At 43.6% G+C, this 20,186-nt stretch overlaps 13 non-coding genes across 13 annotated transcripts; 10 read left to right on the forward strand and 3 right to left on the reverse strand.

The window, feature by feature from the left end:
* The first annotated feature begins 222 nt into the window (after window positions 1-222).
* Window positions 223-295, forward strand: trnaf-gaa (transfer RNA phenylalanine (anticodon GAA)). Its single transcript has one exon. It is a non-coding gene; the product is annotated as a tRNA-Phe (tRNA).
* A 135-nt stretch (window positions 296-430) lies between these two features.
* trnan-guu (transfer RNA asparagine (anticodon GUU)) lies at window positions 431-504 on the reverse strand. The gene has a single exon. It is a non-coding gene; the product is annotated as a tRNA-Asn (tRNA).
* Window positions 505-918: 414 nt separating this feature from the next.
* Window positions 919-991, forward strand: trnak-cuu (transfer RNA lysine (anticodon CUU)). Its single transcript has one exon. It is a non-coding gene; the product is annotated as a tRNA-Lys (tRNA).
* A 2,139-nt stretch (window positions 992-3,130) lies between these two features.
* On the forward strand, window positions 3,131-3,202 carry trnae-uuc (transfer RNA glutamic acid (anticodon UUC)). The gene has a single exon. It is a non-coding gene; the product is annotated as a tRNA-Glu (tRNA).
* A 531-nt stretch (window positions 3,203-3,733) lies between these two features.
* Window positions 3,734-3,805, forward strand: trnaw-cca (transfer RNA tryptophan (anticodon CCA)). The gene has a single exon. It is a non-coding gene; the product is annotated as a tRNA-Trp (tRNA).
* Window positions 3,806-6,007: 2,202 nt separating this feature from the next.
* On the reverse strand, window positions 6,008-6,079 carry trnae-uuc (transfer RNA glutamic acid (anticodon UUC)). Its single transcript has one exon. It is a non-coding gene; the product is annotated as a tRNA-Glu (tRNA).
* An 894-nt stretch (window positions 6,080-6,973) lies between these two features.
* On the forward strand, window positions 6,974-7,047 carry trnan-guu (transfer RNA asparagine (anticodon GUU)). Its single transcript has one exon. It is a non-coding gene; the product is annotated as a tRNA-Asn (tRNA).
* A 2,181-nt stretch (window positions 7,048-9,228) lies between these two features.
* trnae-uuc (transfer RNA glutamic acid (anticodon UUC)) lies at window positions 9,229-9,300 on the forward strand. Its single transcript has one exon. It is a non-coding gene; the product is annotated as a tRNA-Glu (tRNA).
* A 527-nt stretch (window positions 9,301-9,827) lies between these two features.
* On the forward strand, window positions 9,828-9,899 carry trnaw-cca (transfer RNA tryptophan (anticodon CCA)). Its single transcript has one exon. It is a non-coding gene; the product is annotated as a tRNA-Trp (tRNA).
* Window positions 9,900-18,002: 8,103 nt separating this feature from the next.
* LOC117395685 (small nucleolar RNA U3) lies at window positions 18,003-18,218 on the forward strand. The gene has a single exon (XR_004543617.3). It is a non-coding gene; the product is annotated as a small nucleolar RNA U3 (small nucleolar RNA).
* Window positions 18,219-18,896: 678 nt separating this feature from the next.
* Window positions 18,897-18,978, forward strand: trnal-cag (transfer RNA leucine (anticodon CAG)). Its single transcript has one exon. It is a non-coding gene; the product is annotated as a tRNA-Leu (tRNA).
* A 296-nt stretch (window positions 18,979-19,274) lies between these two features.
* trnai-aau (transfer RNA isoleucine (anticodon AAU)) lies at window positions 19,275-19,348 on the forward strand. The gene has a single exon. It is a non-coding gene; the product is annotated as a tRNA-Ile (tRNA).
* A 170-nt stretch (window positions 19,349-19,518) lies between these two features.
* trnas-uga (transfer RNA serine (anticodon UGA)) lies at window positions 19,519-19,600 on the reverse strand. Its single transcript has one exon. It is a non-coding gene; the product is annotated as a tRNA-Ser (tRNA).
* Between the last annotated feature and the right edge of the window lie 586 nt (window positions 19,601-20,186).

Raw genomic sequence — 20,186 nt, forward strand, 5'->3', positions numbered from 1 at the left:
TTCCAGTGTTTGACTTTTGGACTTACTCTGGAAGGAATACAAAAAAAAAAAAAAAAAAAACATTTGTTGAGAACCGCATTTGGGAGAAAACTTAACAGTTTCGAAAAGCATTTGTAAAGGCATCGGATTCTGTTATGGTGTTGCCGAGCTGTTGAACGTTTTTCATTACAGGTTTACTGGATTGCCAAAAAGAATGCTATCTCGAAACCTCAGTCTTGTCACGCCGTAATAGCTCAGTTGGGAGAGCGTTAGACTGAAAATCTAAAGGTCCCTGGTTCGATCCCGGGTTTCGGCAAACAACAAGACGATATTGGTTGTGTATTATTTTGAACTAAAAAAACAGAGCACATTTATTCTTCAGCGTAATTGGATGAAATAACAGCGTATCAGAGTGCCATTTTCTAATGTGATTAAGAAATGCAAAAAACATCGTCCCTGGGTGGGCTTGAACCACCAACCTTTCGGTTAACAGCCGAACGCGCTAACCGATTGCGCCACAGAGACCACCCTGTTAAGCATCCAAAGCATACGGGAGTGATGAGCAAGGCGAGATGCTGCAGAACGTGATCGAGGGAGCAGAAGTCATCAGAACCTGAGATCACATCTAAGAAGAAAGCAACACGGGGCAGGAAAGTCTATGTAATCAATTATGGCAGCACAGCATATGTCGTTTTGTTAGATAACACCCTGGGAGACAACAGAGCAGTGTGTGTAAATAGCTACAATGGAAACCATATACTTACGACTTAATTTTGATACAGAACTGTGGTCATGTGTAATCTGTTTTCATTATGATAAGAAAGCTACAGTTCAGTGGATTATATTTGGAATCTTTGGTTCTGTCATTCACTATTTTCTCAAATAAGATGACAAATTAATAGCTCAGTTGGTTACAGTGAAAGAAACCTCGAAAAGTCAGCCCGGCTAGCTCAGTCGGTAGAGCATGAGACTCTTAATCTCAGGGTCGTGGGTTTGAGCCCCACGTTGGGCGTCCTTTTTAAATACAAATTGAAGATGTTTCTTCGAGACAACGGAGCAAAGTCTGATTCTGTTCACATTGTATACAGTATTGCAACAAAATAACTTATTGGTCATTGTCATATAGCAATTGCTATTGTAAAAAGCATGCATCGTTTATAGCTATAACGATATTGAAATAAATAATCTTACTGTTTTGGGTTGGCTTCAATCCGTTTCTTTTTTTTTAGAATTGTCTTAACATCATTCATGGAGCATCAGTTGGTATGTGCGTAATAAACCCAATCGGGCCTTGATACGAGAACCCTAGTGTGTGCTGAAATAAATAATGCAGTTTTCTACAATAACAAACGTAGCTTGTCAGAATGGCCGGTTGGTCTAAGACGCCAAACTCAAGGACATTGTCTTTCCAAAGAATTGTGTGTTCTGGTCCCTGAATGGAGGCGTGGGTTCAAATCCCACTTCTGACAGTTCAATTTTACTTATTTTTAAAAGGAATAAATGTGTTCATTTTACTATAAAAGATTGTTTTAAGGAAATCAACAGCTAATACCAAACTCTTGTCAGCACTCAATACCATTTTAATTTCCATTTTAAATCAGACTAAAATAGTGTTCCTAACACAGATTGCAATTTTTGTTGTAAACAGACTACTTGATGAAGTCACTGAAAAATATTTTGTGGCCAAACATGTATTTAACTTGATTGTTTTAATATTCCAAATAACATATTACTTTGAAAAACATCTCCGTCGACCACTGGATCGTGGTCTCAGGCTGGGATGCGGACCATTGAGAACAGTATAAACCATCTATTAGTGGATGTAGTTTACATGAGAAATGCCCTCGTTTAACATGCTGGGATGATAGACTTCGGCATTCTCCAACTGCTGTTTACATTTTCTAACACGTTATGAGGACAAATACAAAGTTGGACACTTTCCTTGTAAGTGGGGGTAAGCACAAGTTATTTTCAGGTGTAATGTCTTTATTTAAGCTCAATCTAGTCCTGCGTAGTGCAAATCACATTACTGTTTAAAGTGTTCTTAAATTGTTTAAAACATTAGCAGTGATCCATTTGAAATTTGCTTAATGATTTAAACAACTGAACTTATTGTCAGCTCGGTGCTGAGAAGAAAACACTCCCACTCCTCCTGGTGGATACCGAGACCAATCCCTTCAAAACAGTTTCACTCTAGAAATGATCCTTGCAAATATAGTCTTGTCTTTTATTGGCAGACCGTCACCCCCAGCTGGCAAGCTCTACTTCATATGATACAATGACTGGGCAACAACGAGGTGTTACATTAACAATACAAACTAACTTGAGACAGCCAAGCCGTTAAAGCATACCTTAAGTTTGTCATGTGATACAAAAGCAAGTTTTGGCATTTTTGCATTGCCTGCCTCGTCAAAGAAGCTCGAGCCACAGCACACAGCGCTGCTGCATCGGGACACATAGGTGGATTTTAAAGCGACTGAATCAACGAGCTGAGACTACTTTTTGAAGAAATTGAAAACATGCCTCTCGTCGAAATATTTGCTATTTAATTAAAAAAATGTTTCGAATTTGCAAATGGCAGACTACATTGCCTTGCCCCCCCCCCCCACAAAAAAAAGACAATCTGAATTGCTCATATCAAGCTGCGATGTAGCCTATGAGAATCTCTGACACAATTCGAGGGGAATTAGCTCAAATGGTAGAGCGCTCGCTTCGCATGCGAGAAGTAGCGGGATCGATGCTCGCATTCTCCAAATAGTTTTAACGTATCTGCGTATTTAGTCCCAACGCATTATGGAGATAAATACAAAGTGTGACAATTCTTTGTAACAGAGACGCCCGCCCTACATGTGTATTTTAAAGCACATTCTCCTAATTTGTAATATTCCCAAGACTGAAAAACTGCAGTGCGCCGTCCATCGTATGTCTTCCGAGAAACACAAAGGGAGATTATTTATTTATTTATTTATTTATTTATTTATTTATTTATTAGCAATTAAAGAGTTTGTGTTAATTGAGAATAAAAATAAATGGCTTGAAGTTTGCTTTCATTTGTAACGTGTTTATAATGAAATATCGGTTCTTGTGTTTTTACCAATCATTGTACTGTATACTAGCTACTGTTGCATGTCCATGATTTTGTTCCTCAGCTTCCCATATGGTCTAGCGGTTAGGATTCCTGGTTTTCACCCAGGCGGCCCGGGTTCGACTCCCGGTATGGGAACGTTCTTGTTATTGTCATTTTGTTACAGAACTGTGGTCATGTGTAATGTGTCTTCAATATGATAATAAAGCTACAGTTACTCGATATATATATATATATATATATATATATATATATATATATATATATATGTATATATATATATATATATATATGTATGTATATATATATATGTATATATATATATATATATATATATGTATATATATATATATATATATATATATATATATATACTGAATGATGCAAATGTATTTGACTCTATTCACATTCCCATCGCGTGGAACCATCGCAGTTTGTTTTTAGATTATATTAATCCCTGGTCAAGACAAAGTCTCTCTGGGGTGGGACGATCATTAAGAATGCGGATGTAAGGTCTCCGGTCCCATCATAGAAGCAATATAGTTTATTCACCAATAAATACCTACACATTTATTTATGTTTCTTTTTTTGGTAAATTAACACATTATTGCATTCTGTCATGTCACGCTGTGCACTCTAGGAATGCATAACAAGCATGCACTACGCCAGGACTTCGTGGCACAACGGTAGCGCGTCTGACTCCAGATCAGAAGGTTGCGTGTTCAAATCATGTCGAGGTCAAAGCCGTCTTTATTTCTATTCCACAATATTTCATTTTTTAACGTGTTTGGATTTGAATGTCTCCGGACATTTATTTATACAATTTAGCCTACACAACATATTGATTATAAAGCGACAAACAAATTACTTCCTGGGGGGGGGGGGGGGGGGGGGCAGTTCAGTTTCAATCAAGTTCCAGTCTCTCTGCCATTATCTTGCGCTGCTGTGTTTGGTCAGGTAAAAAGGGCGTGACCAGAGCGGTATGGGCAATCCCGTTAGGTAGCTTGCATGTCAATCTCTCCTTCTTTTCTATTTATACACCCAGCACTGCTTCCGCCCTTCGTCTGTGTTTGTTTTTGGTCTGTGTTTGTTTTTTTGTTGTTCGCTCCTTTCACTGCAGGTAATTTCTCTGCTCAGCGCTGGTAGACAGTATCAGCTATTTTCCTACCTGCTCAGGTGATTCTTTTCATCATTCAGCTTTTGTATTTTTCTGCAGGAGCTCCAACGTTAGTCTTCTCTGCTCCCTCCAGTCTCCAGCGCAGCTACAGCGCCGTTCAAAGCGCAGCGTCATTCTCAGCTTGCTCTGCGTTCTCATCAGAAAGACTGTTCCGACGTCACCGCTGCACTGCAACTCTCTACACCGGCGCCTCACAGACCATGGTTACCACGGCAACGCCTCATCGAGTGACTACTGGGAGTGGTAAGTTGCCATGGCGACCAGGCAGCTTTAACAGGCAATGCGAGCCTGTGCCTCACTACTGCAATCTTCTGGCTCCTGCTGCTGCGCTTTTGCAACATGAGAGCTTAGCTTCAACTCGCCGAATTATGACATCTAAATACTGCAGGCTCCTCTTCTAGACCTACGTTAACTTACTTATATCATCACTAACTGTTCTAAAGCAAACATTTTATCCATAGACAAGGATTTTAATCGCAATAACCAAATATATGCTACCCTGCTTCACTGAAGCCAGTAGTTTCAATTCCAATCGCAACCTCGAGATGGCAGCATAACACCACAAACTACATAATTTAAACTGATTTGCTATCGCTGCGAATCTCGCACACTCCAAACTTTCTATCAATTCCTGCAGTTCGTTGTCTTTCCGAGGGATTCTCAGTCCCCTCCTGCCTCAACCTCTTTTGCTTCATATATTAACTTGATTATTTCAAATCAAAACCCCTCCCTTCGAGGATCTGGTCATGAAGCCATGCTTATCAGCTTTCTGAGATGTTAAGAATCCACTGTCACATTAATTTTCCAGCTTCCTTGCATCAGGCCATTCCTGCAACCTTTTTGCTCCCTGATTTGCACTTCCTCATTTGCCCCCAACTTCATCAAGGCACTTAATACAACTTTCAAAGTCCATTTCATTCAATTTGAGCTTCCAGGCACATACGGAAACTATGTCCTACGATTATCAACATTTCAGTCAAGAGTCCTCCAACACCGCAATAGACAATACACTCTTAGACTGCTCCTGATCAAATCAATAGGTTTTGCAGCAGCCTCCGAGCAACACATTCTCATCCTCTCAGGTTCTGCAGAGGCCTCAGATCTACGCATTCTTCATCTCTGCCCAAAGGCAGACCCATCTCCGACATCATCTTAAACGCCTTAACTCTCAAATACCAATTTCCACTGCATTCAGCAGCTCTCTGCTCTCTACAGCAGGCCACTGCACACTACTGACAGCATTCCACCGTTTCTCTGTTTCCGTCTGTCCTAAACGGAGGGGGTTCTCTGTTTTTGTCTCTCCTAAACGGACCCGAGACACATTTCCAAAGCTCTCCACGCTGCCCAGCTGACAGCTTAGCTGCCTGAGGATGCCGCACTGAGTTGCGAAGGATCTGTCCTTTTGTCCTGTTGGTCCCCTTCCTGTCTCTTGTTCCACTAAATGCCCAGCAGCCAGAGGATGCTGCCTGACCCGTCGGGAGCGAGTGTCAGATTGTTGTATGTTATGTGTTTAAACTTTGCTCTTTCTCTCTCACTTTTACGTCACCCCTCTCAAGCCCTCGTAGGCAACCAGTGAAATGTGAGGTGATGTGAATAGAGACAAATACATTGCATCATTCTGTGTATATATATATATATATATATATATATATATATATATATATATATATATATATATAATTTCAAGTAACTGTAGGTTTATCATCATAATGAAAACACATTACACATGACCACAGTTCTGTAACAAAATGACAATAACAAAGACGTTCCCATACCGGGAGTCGAACCCGGACCACCTGGGTGAAAACCAGAAATCCTAACCGCTAGACCATATGGGAAGCTGATTAACAAACTCCTGGACATGCAACAGTAGCTAGTATACAGTACAATGATGGTAAAAAACCACTAATTCATTACAAACACGTTACAAATTAAAGCAAACTTCAAGCCATTTATATTTATTCTCAATTAACACAAACTCTTCAATTGCTAAAAAATATAAAAAATATCCCTTTGTGCTTCTCGGAAGGCATACGATGGAGGGCGCACTGCAGTTTTTCAGTCTGCGGGAATATTACAAATTAGCAGACTGCTTTAAAATACACATGTAGGGCGGGCGACTGTTACAGAGAATTGTCACACTGTATGTATCTCCATAATGCGTTGGGACTAAATACGCAGATATATTAAAACTATTTGGAGAATGCGGGCATCGATCCCGCTACTTCTCGCATGCGAAGCAAGCGCTCTACCATTTGAGCTAATTCCCCTCGAATTATGCCAGTGATTCTCATTGGCTACATCACAGCTTGATATGAGCAATTCAGATTGTCAGATTTTTGGCAATGTAGTCTGCCATTTGCAAATTCAAAAAATAAATGGATTAGCTAAATAGCAAATATTTTGACTAGAGGTATGTTTTCAATTTCTTCAAAAAGTAGTCTCAGCTCGTTGATTCAGTCGCTTTAAAATCCACCTCTGTGTCCTGATGCAGCAGCACTGTGTGCTGTGGCTCGAGCTTGTTTGACGAGGCAGAAATTAAAATGTTATTAAGTGCTGACAAGAGTTTGGTATCAGCTGTTGATTTCCTTGAAAATCTTTTATAATAAAATGAACACATTTATTCATTTTAAAAATAAGTAAAAGTCAACTGTCAGAAGTGGAATTCTTTACAAAGTCCTTGCTTGTGCTAGAGTGCTGCAGCAAGTTAGTTTTTGTAGTTTGACAGGTTTGTCTCTGTGGCGCAATCGGTTAGCGCGTTCGGCTGTTAACCGAAAGGTTGGTGGTTCAAGCCCACCCAGGGACGATGCTTTTTGCATTTCTTAATCACATTAGAAAATGGCACTCTGATACGTTGTTATTTCTTCCAATTACACTGAAGAAAAAAATGTGCTCTGTTTTTTAGTTCAAAATAATACAAAACAAAAATATTCTTGCTGTTTGCCGAAACCTGGGATCAAACCAGGGACCTTTAGATTTTCAGTCTAACGCTATTTCGGCTTGACAAGACTCAATTTTTGAGATAACATTCTTTTTTAGAACAGCTTTAATATAATTAAGTACATTTCTAAACAATCCGCTAGTAACATATATAATCTCAAAGTGCTATAATTTATTTATGGAGATAGAAGATCCTTTTTGATTCACATTGTAATAGTTTTTGATCGAGATCACCACCACCGCGATCTTGAAATGATTTTTTGTATGACACAGAATTTCACATCTGAACCGGAATGCCTGGCATCTACAGGCATCTACAAGAACTCTGTCTTTCCAAAGAATTGTGTGTTCTGGTCTCCGAGTGGAGATGTGGGTTCAAATCCCACTTCTGACAGTTCAAATTTACTTATTTTTAAAAGGAATAAATGTGTTCATTTTACTATAAAAGATTGTTTAAAGGAAATCAACAGCTGATACCAAACTCTTGTCAGCACTCAATACCATTTTAATTTCCATTTTAAATCCGACTAAAATAGTGTTCCTAACACAGATTGCATTTTGTTGTAAACAGACTACTTGTTAACGTCACTGAAAAATATTTTGTGTCCAAACATGTGTTATTTAACTTGATTGTTTTAATATTCCAAATAATATATTACTTTGAAAAACATCTCCGTCTACCACTGGATCGTGGTCTCAGGCTGGGATGCGGACCATTGAGAACAGTATAAACGATCTATTAGTGGAAGTAGTTTACATGAGAAATGCCCTCGTTTAACATGCTGGGATGATCGACTTCGTCATTCTCCAACTGCTGTTTACATTTTCTAACACATTATGAGGACGAATACAAAGGTTGACAGCTTCCTTGTAAGTGGGGGTAAGCACAAGTTATTTTCAGATGTAATGTCTTTATTTAAGCTCAATCTAGTCCTGCGTAGTGCAAATCACATTACTGTTTAAAGTGTTCTTAAATTGTTTTAACATTAGCAGTGATTCATTTGAAATTTGCTTACTGATTTAAACAACTGAACTTATTGTCAGCTCGGTGCTGAGAAGAAAACACTCCCACTCCTCCTGGTGGATACCGAGACCAATCCCTTCAAAACAGTTTCACTCTAGAAATGATCCTTGCAAATATAGTCTTATCTTTTATTGGCAGACCGTCACCCCCAGCTGGCAAGCTCTACTTCATATGATACAATGACTGGGCAACAACGAGGTGTTACATTAACAATACAAACTAACTTGAGACAGCCAAGTCGTTAAAGCATACCTTAAGTTTGTCATGTGATACAAAATCAAGTTTTGGCATTTTTGCATTGTCTGCGTCGCCAAACAAGCTCGAGCCACAACACACTGCGCTGCTGCATCGGGACACAGAGGTGGATTTTGAAGCGACTGAATCAATGAGCTGAGACTACTTTTTGAAGAAATTGAAAACATGCCTCTCGTCGATATATTTGCTATTTAATTAAAAAAATGTTTTGAATTTGCAAAAGGCAGACATTAGGACAATCTGAATTGCTCATATCAAGCTGCGATGTAGCCTATGAGAATCGCTGGCAGAATTCGAGGGGAATTAGCTCAAATGGTAGAGCTCTCGCTTAGCATGCGAGAAACAGCGGGATCGATGCCCGCATTCTCCAAATAGTTTGAACGTATCTGCGTATTTAGTCCCAACGCATTATGGAGATAAATACAAAGTGTGACAATTCTTTGTAACAGAGACGCCCGCCCTACATGTGTATTTTAAAGCACAGTCTCCTAATTTGTAAAATTCCCCAGACTGAAAAACTGCAGTGCGCCGTCCATCGTATGTCTTCCGAGAAGCACAAAGGGAGATTATTTATTTATTTATTTATTTATTTATTTATTTATTTATTAGCAATTAAAGAGTTTGTGTTAATTGAGAATAAAAATAAATGGCTTGAAGTTTGCTTTCATTTGTAACGTGTTTATAATGAAATATCGGTTCTTGTGTTTTTACCAATCATTGTACTGTATACTAGCTACTGTTGCATGTCCATGATTTTGTTCCTCAGCTTCCCATATGGTCTAGCGGTTAGGATTCCTGGTTTTCACCCAGGCGGCCCGGGTTCGACTCCCGGTATGGGAACGTTCTTGTTATTGTCATTTTGTTACAGAACTGTGGTCATGTGTAATGTGTCTTCAATATGATAATAAAGCTACAGTTACTCGATATATATATATATATATATATATATATATATATATATATATATATATATATATATATATGTATATATATATGTATATATATATATGTATATATATATATATGTATATATATATATATATATATATATATATATATATATATATATATACTGAATGATGCAAATGTATTTGACTCTATTCACATTCCCATCGCGTGGAACCATCGCAGTTTGTTTTTAGATTATATTAATCCCTGGTCAAGACAAAGTCTCTCTGGGGTGGGACGATCATTAAGAATGCGGATGTAAGGTCTCCGGTCCCATCATAGAAGCAATATAGTTTATTCACCAATAAATACCTACACATTTATTTATGTTTCTTTTTTTGGTAAATTAACACATTATTGCATTCTGTCATGTCACGCTGTGCACTCTAGGAATGCATAACAAGCATGCACTACGCCAGGACTTCGTGGCACAACGGTAGCGCGTCTGACTCCAGATCAGAAGGTTGCGTGTTCAAATCATGTCGAGGTCAAAGCCGTCTTTATTTCTATTCCACAATATTTCATTTTTTAACGTGTTTGGATTTGAATGTCTCCGGACATTTATTTATACAATTTAGCCTACACAACATATTGATTATAAAGCGACAAACAAATTACTTCCTGGGGGGGGGGGGGGGGGGGGGGGCAGTTCAGTTTCAATCAAGTTCCAGTCTCTCTGCCATTATCTTGCGCTGCTGTGTTTGGTCAGGTAAAAAGGGCGTGACCAGAGCGGTATGGGCAATCCCGTTAGGTAGCTTGCATGTCAATCTCTCCTTCTTTTCTATTTATACACCCAGCACTGCTTCCGCCCTTCGTCTGTGTTTGTTTTTGGTCTGTGTTTGTTTTTTTGTTGTTCACTCCTTTCACTGCAGGTAATTTCTCTGCTCAGCGCTGGTAGACAGTATCAGCTATTTTCCTACCTGCTCAGGTGATTCTTTTCATCATTCAGCTTTTGTATTTTTCTGCAGGAGCTCCAACGTTAGTCTTCTCTGCTCCCTCCAGTCTCCAGCGCAGCTACAGCGCCGTTCAAAGCGCAGCGTCATTCTCAGCTTGCTCTGCGTTCTCATCAGAAAGACTGTTCCGACGTCACCGCTGCACTGCAACTCTCTACACCGGCGCCTCACAGACCATGGTTACCACGGCAACGCCTCATCGAGTGACTACTGGGAGTGGTAAGTTGCCATGGCGACCAGGCAGCTTTAACAGGCAATGCGAGCCTGTGCCTCACTACTGCAATCTTCTGGCTCCTGCTGCTGCGCTTTTGCAACATGAGAGCTTAGCTTCAACTCGCCGAATTATGACATCTAAATACTGCAGGCTCCTCTTCTAGACCTACGTTAACTTACTTATATCATCACTAACTGTTCTAAAGCAAACATTTTATCCATAGACAAGGATTTTAATCGCAATAACCAAATATATGCTACCCTGCTTCACTGAAGCCAGTAGTTTCAATTCCAATCGCAACCTCGAGATGGCAGCATAACACCACAAACTACATAATTTAAACTGATTTGCTATCGCTGCGAATCTCGCACACTCCAAACTTTCTATCAATTCCTGCAGTTCGTTGTCTTTCCGAGGGATTCTCAGTCCCCTCCTGCCTCAATCTCTTTTGCTTCATATATTAACTTGATTATTTCAAATTAAAACCCCTCCCTTCGAGGATCTGGTCATGAAGCCATGCTTATCAGCTTTCTGAGATGTTAAGAATCCACTGTCACATTAATTTTCCTGCTTCCTTGCATCAGGCCATTCCTGCAGCCTTCTTGCTCCCGGATTTGCACTTCCTCATTTGCCCCCAACTTCATCAAGGCACTTAATACAACTTTCAAAGTCCATTTCATTCAATTTGAGCTTCCAGGCACATACGGAAACTATGTCCTACGATTATCAACATTTCAGTCAAGAGTTCTCCAACACCGCAATAGACAATACTCTCTTAGACTGCTCCTGATCAAATCAATAGGTTTTGCAGCAGCCTCCGAGCAACGCATTCTCATCCTCTCAGGTTCTGCAGAGGCCTCAGATCTACGCATTCTTCATCTCTGCCAAAAGGCAGACCCATCTCCGACATCATCTTAAACGCCTTAACTCTCAAATACCAATTTCCACTGCATTCAGCAGCTCTCTGCTCTCTATAGCAGGCCACTGCACACTACTGACAGCATTCCATCGTTTCTCTGTTTCCGTCTGTCCTAAACGGAGGGGGTTCTCTGTTTTTGTCTCTCCTAAACAGACCCGAGACACATTTCCTAAGCTCTCCACGCTGCCCAGCTGACAGCTTAGCTGCCTGAGGATGCCGCACTGAGTTGCGAAGGATCTGTCCTTTTGTCCTGTTGGTCCCCTTCCTGTCTCTTGTTCCACTAAATGCCCAGAAGCCAGAGGATGCTGCCTGACCCGTCTGGAGCGAGTGTCAGATTGTTGTATGTTATGTGTTTAAACTTTGCTCTTTCTCTCTCACTTTTACATCACCCCTCTCAAGCCCTCGTAGGCAACCAGTGAAATGTGAGGTGATGTGAATAGAGTCAAATACATTGCATCATTCTGCAGTAACATTGCAGCAGTAACTGTAGGTTTATCATCATAATGAAAACACATTACACATGACCACAGTTCTGTAACAAAATGACAATAACAAAGACGTTCCCATACCGGGATTCGAACCTGGGCCACCTAGCTGAAATCCAGGAATCCTAACCGCTAGACCATATGGGAAGCTGATTAATGAGCCCCTGGACATGCAACAGTAGCTAGTATACAGTACAATGATGGTAAAAAACCACTAATTCATTACAAACACGTTACAAATTAAAGCAAACTTCAAGCCATTTATATTTATTCTCAATTAACACAAACTCTTCAATTGCTAAAAAATATAAAAAATCTCCCTTTGTGCTTCTCGCAAGGCATACGATGGAGGGCGCACTGCAGTTTTTCAGTCTGGGGAATATTACAAATTAGCAGACTGCTTTAAAATACACATGTAGGGTGGGCGACTGTTACAAAGAATTGTCACACTGTATGTATCTCCATAATGCGTTGGGACTAAATACGCAGATATATTAAAACTATTTGGAGAATGCAGGCATCGATCCCGCTATTTCTCGCATGCGAAGCGAGCTCTCTACCATTTGAGCTAATTCCCCTCGAATTATGCCAGTGATTCTCATAGGCTACATCGCAGCTTGATATGAGCAATTCAGATTGTCAGATTTTTGGCAATGTAGTCTGCCATTTGCAAATTCAAAAAATAAATGGCTTAACTAAATAGCAAATATTTTGACTAGAGGTATGTTTTCAATTTCTTCAAAAAGTAGTCTCAGCTCGTTGATTCAGTCGCTTTAAAATCCACCTCTGTGTCCTGATGCAGCAGCACTGTGTGCTGTGGCTCGAGCTTGTTTGACGAGGCAGAAATTAAAATGTTATTAAGTGCTGACAAGAGTTTGGTATCAGCTGTTGATTTCCTTGAAAATCTTTTATAATAAAATGAACACATTTATTCATTTTAAAAATAAGTAAAAGTCAACTGTCAGAAGTGAGATTTGCACCCACGCCTCCATTTGGAAGCCAAAACACACAATTCTTTACAAAGTCCTTGCTTGTGCTAGAGTGCTGCAGCAAGTTAGTTCCCTTTCAAGTCGAAAATAACCATCAAGGTATGGGACATTGCCGTCAGGCAGTAGGGATTGGCTGAGCTTTATGTCAAAGCTGCCGTGTAAGCCCGCCCCCCTGGGAGCTTACTATACGCAGCGCGCGGAGAGTCACTTCCTCTTTTGCCTTCAGCATCAGTAGCGGTAGGACTTAGAGCTATTTAACTGATTGTACTCACTAAAGCTTAGGCTTGAGAAGCTGGTTTATCCCCTTCTCCGTGTTTATTTCAGTTATACTCTCCGGAGTTATTATTGTTTATTATTATTGTTATTGTATTATTATTTAGGATTATATATTGTTTACATTATATATTCCTTTTCGCTTTGCTTCGGCATCGCGTTCTTCGTGGTCTCCATCTTTCCTCTGTTCTTAATTATTATTGTGTGGGTTTTTTGTATATATATTTTGTATATATATTTATATTTTATTGTGTATATATATTTTGTTATATATATATTGTATATTGTGTGTTCGGACGCGTGTTGCGTTGGCCTTGGCCCACGCGCATTTTGCATCCTCGGTCTAGTGTTATTATTATTATTATTATTTATTTCTTAGCAGACGCCCTTATCCAGGGCGACTTACAATTGTTACAAGATATCACATTATTTTTACATACAATTACTCATTTATACAGCTGGGTTTTTACTAGAGCAATCTAGGTAAAGTTCCTTGCTCAAGGGTACAACAGCAGTGCTTAGTGCACTTGGGGCTCAGTGCTCGATGCTCGACGCTTCGGCGCTCGGTGCTCGACGCTCGGTACACGTTCCATCAGCGCTTGGTGCTCGGTGCTCGACGCTCGGTGCTCGACGCTCGGTGCTCGGCGCTCGACGCTCCGTGCTTCGGTGCTCGGCGCTCGACGCTCGACGCTCGACGCTCGACGCTCGGCGCTCGGCGCTCGACGCTCGACGCTCGACGCTCGGTGCTCGACGCTTCGGCGCTCGACGCTCCGTGCTTCGGTGCTCGGCGCTCGACGCTCGACGCTCGACGCTCGACGCTCGACGCTCGGTGCTCGACGCTTCGGCGCTCGACGCTCGACGCTCGGCGCTCGACGCGCGCACCCTCGACGCTCGACGCACGCACCTCGGTGCTCGATGCTTCGGCGCTCGGTGCTCGATGCACGCACCCTCGACGCTCGACGCATGCACCTCTGCGCTCGACGCGGCGGCGCTTGACGCACGCACTTCAGGTGCTCGACGCTTGGTGTCCGACGCTTAGGCGTCCGACGCGTGCACCTCGGCGTGTGACGCGACAGTGCTCGACGCACACTCTTTGGTGCTTGACGTCAATACTAGACGCTTCGGCGTTCTATTATGTCTGGGTTCCACCATTGCGTGACCTGTCAGGACAAGTTGCCTGCCAGCGACCCTCAATGAGACTGCGTCGCATGCTTGGGGCCGGACCATGCCGCATCTGCCCTGGCAGATAGGGCATACTGCCAGCTATGTGCGGGGTTTCAGACACGCACCCTTCGCCAGAGAGCGAGGAAGGCAGTTGGAGGTCGTTCCCCATCCTTGGGCTCGTCCCACACCGTCTCTGCCCCACTGTCATCGATCGTGTCGCTGCCGGCGACGTCTCAGCTCCCTCTGAGCCCATCTTACCAGCTTACAGCTGGTCAGAGATCTCCAGCCAGGTGTGCTCGGGAACGTTCCCGCAGATCCTCCTCTCGCGGGGCTCGCCCCCATCGGGAGTCTCGATCCAGGTCTCGATCGCCTCGCCGGAGAAGGCACTCTCGCTCCCCTCGGAGGGGTAGGCGTTACCAGGACACATCTGGGGTGGCTGAGCTCACCTCCAAGATGTCACAATTTATGGAGCTCATGATGGGACAACAATCCCTCCTTATGACCCTAGTAAATGTGGCGCCTCGGGCCCCAGAGCTAGTAACCGGACCCAGCACTAGTCAGCTGACGGTTCCTCCACCAGTGCCCCAGGAAGTAGAGTGGGACGCCGATGCTGTCTCAAGGGACGCATCTGAAGCAGACCCGCTCTTTGAGGACACAGAGCCTGAGGTGGCATCCCAGCACTCTGGGCAGGACGACCCTGATGTGCTGGATACTAATGACCCTATCTGGTCAGTGGTGGAGAGGGCAGCCCGTCACTTAGGCGTGGACTGGCCTGCGTCAGAGCCAACACGACGCTCTTTATTTGAGTTGCCATCGGCTCCGCCGCTTCAGTCCAGGATGCTCCCGGCGTTCCCGGATTTTATTAAGGAGGTGCAGTCCACCTGGGGAGCCCCGGCCTCCGCCCCTGCAACTTCTCGCAAGGCTTCGGCTTTTACCATGCACGGGGCGAGCGAAGCTGGATTAGCGTCCTTTCCGCGAGTGGGCGCCGCGTTCGCCGTGCTAGTAAAGGCACCGACATTATCGGGGCTGGCTAAGGACCCTTCCTGCCCTAACAGGCAGTGTAGGATTACGGAGGCCCACCTAAAAAAGGGTTATGCCGCGGCTACAGAGGCAGTTAGACTGTCTAACATGCCCAGCCTCCTGACAGTCTACCAGGTGGCGCTGATTCGCGACCTGCCTGAGTCCCCATCCGTCGGACTTAGAACCGAGCTGGGTGCAGTTGCACAGTTTTTGGTTAAGCTGGCTCAGCTGAATGCGCGAGCACAGGGCAGGAGCATTGCTTCCCTTGTAGTGGCAAGGAGGCAGCTCTGGCTCTCACAGGCCAGGGTACAGGAGCCTGATAAGGCCCCGTTGCTAGATGCTCCTATATCCCCGGGGCACACGTTTGGCCTAGCGGTGGAGGAGATGCTGCAACGCTCCGTCAAGGCGCGTGAGGCATCGCAGCAGTTGGCTAAGTTGTGGCCAAGCAAGCCTTTCCAGCCAAGGCGGCCGCAGGAGCGCCAATGGCGCAGGGCGCCACCGCAGCGGCAAGCGCACCCACAGGGCAGTAAAACCGCCCCTTTGGGGGTTTCAGCACGCAGCCAACCCGCGTTTGCAAGACCGCAGCGCGGAGGGTGGCGCCCCAGAGGAGGTAGCAGACCACGCCCTCGTGGCTCTGGTCAGGCCCCTCGTGAGCGAGCGCAGCCTAAGCAGCCCTGAGAAACCCTGGCAGCCATTAACCCACCCCTACACTGTTCCACAGCTTCTGTTCTGGCAACAATGCACCAACGACATCTGGGTGCGCAAGACTATACTCACCGGGTACACCCTTCAATTCCGGTTAAATCCCCCCCCCCTTCAGGGGAGTGGTGGTAACTGCAGTGAAGGACTCGGTTCAGTCCTCAGCTCTAGCTCTAAAGCTATTTCGGCTTGCCATGTACGCATTGACGGGTTATCACCTGGTTGCCATTTCCTGGCATCTCAGTTCCTAAAGGGCGCAAGACGCTTGCGGCCTCCAAGGTTGACCAGTTTACCGTCTTGGAGCCTTGATGTGGTGCTAGAAGCCCTTACCAATGCACCGTTCGAGCCTCTCCACAGTGTGGATATGAAGTTCGTGTCTATTAAGACTGCGTTTTTGCTGTCAGTGGTATCAGCAAAGCGTGTGGGCGAGTTACATGCACTTTCAGTGCATCCATCATGTACTCGTTTCGCAGGAGACGGTTCTAAGGTCTCCATGCGTCCAAATCCGGCCTTTTTACCCAAGGTCATATCCCCGTTTCACATGAACCAACCAGTCGAGTTGATGGCGTTCCATCCTCCTCCTTTTTCTTCCCAAGAGGAAGAGCGGTTACACATGCTCTGCCCTGTGCGGGCATTGAGGTGTTATATTGATCGCACAAAGACTGTGAGGCAAACAGAACAGCTGTTCATATGCCATGGTTCTAAAACTTTGGGTCAGCCGCTGTCTAAGCAACGCCTTTCTCATTGGATAGTGGATGCTATTCAGTTAGCATATGATTCTATGGGCCTTCCGCCACCAGGGCAGTTGAAGGCACATTCCACTAGGGGTATGGCAACATCCTGGGCCCTCTTTAGAGGGGTGCCGATGTCTGACATTTGCGCTGCAGCCAGTTGGGTTACACCGCATACATTTACGAGGTTCTACCGGTTGAATGTACTGGAATCCACTGCTCCGTCATTTGGAGCATCTGTGTTGCACTCTATGATGCCTCAGGTTGCGGACGTCTAGAGTGGTTGACAATATGGTGTGACTATTCCACCTTGGGACAGGTGTCATTGCGAGCATAGACGCTGAGGCGCAGCTCCGCATATGTGTAGATGTACTGCCTACGCAGTTGCGTTATGACGTAAGGCTGTCCTACTGCCGAGAATCCTCCCTCGCGACGGCTTGGGTACACTGTTCCCATACCTTGATGGTTATTTTCGACTTGAAAGGGAACGATAGGTTGCGGATGCAACCCCGGTTCCCAGAAAGAGAAAATAACCATCAAGCCGCGAGGTCGCTCTGGAGGCCTTCACGGCCTGAAGGGCAAAAGAGGAAGTGACTCTCCGCGCGCTGCGTATAGTAAGCTCCCAGGGGGGCGGGCTTACACGGCAGCTTGCGCGGAGGCCAATCGGCAGCTTTGACATAAAGCTCAGCCAATCCCTACTGCCTGACGGCAATGTCCCATACCTTGATGGTTATTTTCTCTTTCAGGGAACCGGGGTTGCATCCGCAACCTATCGTTTTATTGGATAACACCCTGGGAGCTCGACAGAACAGTGTGTATGCATATTGCTAAAATGGAAACCAAATATACACGATTCAAATGGGAATCGTATTCAGATTTTAAGCACAAATTTGATAGACTTCACAGTGCAAAGGAGGAAGGCAGACAATGCAAATGAGGCAACTGGCTCCTACTTTTTAGATCATACGAGAAAATTGAACCCAATTAAGCTTTTAACCGCCTGCAGTCTGGAATGAGTTTGAAATGTTGTTGTAACACCTCACTGGGCAACAGCAATTGCATTATATGAAAGTTCCTGTTAATTTCTCAGCGGCACAGCTACCGGTGCCACTCAGAGTTGGAGGGAGACGGTCGGCCACTTGCCCATAAAACAATACTTTCCGGGATCATTTCTATAGTGATTTGCCAGCGAAATGCGTTTATAAAGTGTTTGGACTCGCTATCAACGAGGAAGAGTGAGAGTGTTCACTTTTGAGCGTGAAGGAGGCAGTGAGTGTTGATTTTTGGCCAACTGCTCCCTGTTATTGATGACCCCTCCAGTGTTCCTTAGGGGGCTGGAGGAAGCGGACACGTTCTGAGTGGGTATCTTGCCTAAAGGTACGCAAGACGAACTACAGTTGCAAAGCACTGCTGCTTTTTCGACGATTGATTAAAACTATCAATCTGACTGAAAACACGGATCACATTAATTGTGATCGGTTTGATACCAATAGGCTTACATGGCAGGTATTGTGTATAGACAATGTCATATACACAGAAATGAACACGGATAGTGTTTATTAAGGGCTGACTCATTGAAACGTTCGAGAGATCTCGGTGTACTGGACAAATATACTGGATTTTTTCCATGTCGTAATTGTGCCGCCTGTGATAATGCGTTTGAAACTAGAGATAATGTGAGATAATGTCTGTTACTGGCGGATAGTTTACAAATGTACTCAATTATGTTACAACTTTTGTGTCTACGAAACATATCTGTAACATTTATGTAATGCCTGTGTGGTTTTTTCATGAAGTTAATTTGCTAACAGACTGTTCTGATTTGTTTCTAACCGTGAAGCGATCGCTCTGTTTGCCGTATATTTTCTGTCTGTAAGAGGAGTGTCCTTGTGATCCCATATAGAATGCGACGAAACAGGTCGCCCTCCTTAATATAAACAGATAAAGAATAAGTTCACGCACACACCAGGTGATTTACTGTAGCGTCAGACATTGGAGGTTCAGCAGTGTACTGCAGTGTTGTGCAAAGTCGTCGGTGTAAGTCAGGATGGCCGAGCGGTCTAAGGCGCTGCGTTCAGGTCGCAGTCTCTCTGGAGGCGTGGGTTCGAATCCCACTTCTGACAAATCAGTTTGCTTATTTATTTCTTAAAACGTCCACCTAATGCTTGGTAATTTGATTTGTTTTTCTTGTTAGTATTCAAATCACAAGGTCGTTAAATGAGAGAAAGTCACCGCAAGCCTGCACCTCACCACATCCTTCACACTGTTAAACTGCCTCATTATGACGAGGCCTCTAATTATGCCTTTCCAATACTTTGAATGTGTTATTGTTCAGTTTAACATGAGAACATCTTGGTAGCACACATAATGTCCGCAGGACTTATTTTCCTCGGGTTCTAGTATCAAGTTTTGAGTGTGTGGCCGGTTAGCTCAGTTGGTTAGAGCGTGGTGCTAATAACGCCAAGGTCGCGGGTTCGATCCCCGTACGGGCCATGGCTTTTCTTCTTTAAAGAAACCACAGCATTTGTAATGGTGCCAAAATGAACAATCTTTAACAAAATGAACCGAAGCGATATGAAGTACAACCAGTAATATTTCAGACTTCCTGAGCTTTAAACATGTATTAACAATGAACACATACAATCAATTAAAAACAAAGCTTACGTAGTCGGCAGGATTCGAACCTGCGCGGGGAAACCCCAATGGATTTCAAGTCCATCGCCTTAACCACTCGGCCACAACTACATGCTCGCACGGTTAGTTGTGAAAATATCCAAAAGAAGTAAACGGCTCCCGCAGTAATGCTGTAGATGGCAGTATAGGCTAACTAATGAACCCAAGTCAAATGCCTTTGTTGAAACTCTATCAGATTTGTACAAGGCAAGCACACGTGGGAAAAGTAAATACAATATACTTTCTGTTAACGCTCATAATAATGAATACATCTTTATTTCAAAATACGTAGCTATTTAACTGATCTTTTCAAAACACCCCAATCCACAAAAACAAAGTAGTTATTTATTTCAACTGAAAAACTGACTTGCTTCATGGCTGCTGCCAGAGCACTCGAGAACGTTCTGTCTAGCGTGAGCGGACTAAGCAGATAACAAGATCTACAAAATATCACATGCCAATAAAACTTACCATAATTATGTTCATTTTATTATTATTTATTTAGCAGACGCCTTTATCCGTGGAGACTTACAGAGACTAGGGTGTGTGAACTATGCATCAGCTGTAGAGTCACTTACATTTACATCTCACCCGAAAAACGGAGCACAAGGAGATTAAGTGACTTGCTCAGGGTCACACAATGAGTCAGTGGCTGAGG

The sequence above is a fragment of the Acipenser ruthenus genome, chromosome 32 (assembly GCF_902713425.1).
Source record: "Acipenser ruthenus chromosome 32, fAciRut3.2 maternal haplotype, whole genome shotgun sequence".
NCBI lineage: Eukaryota > Metazoa > Chordata > Actinopteri > Acipenseriformes > Acipenseridae > Acipenser > Acipenser ruthenus.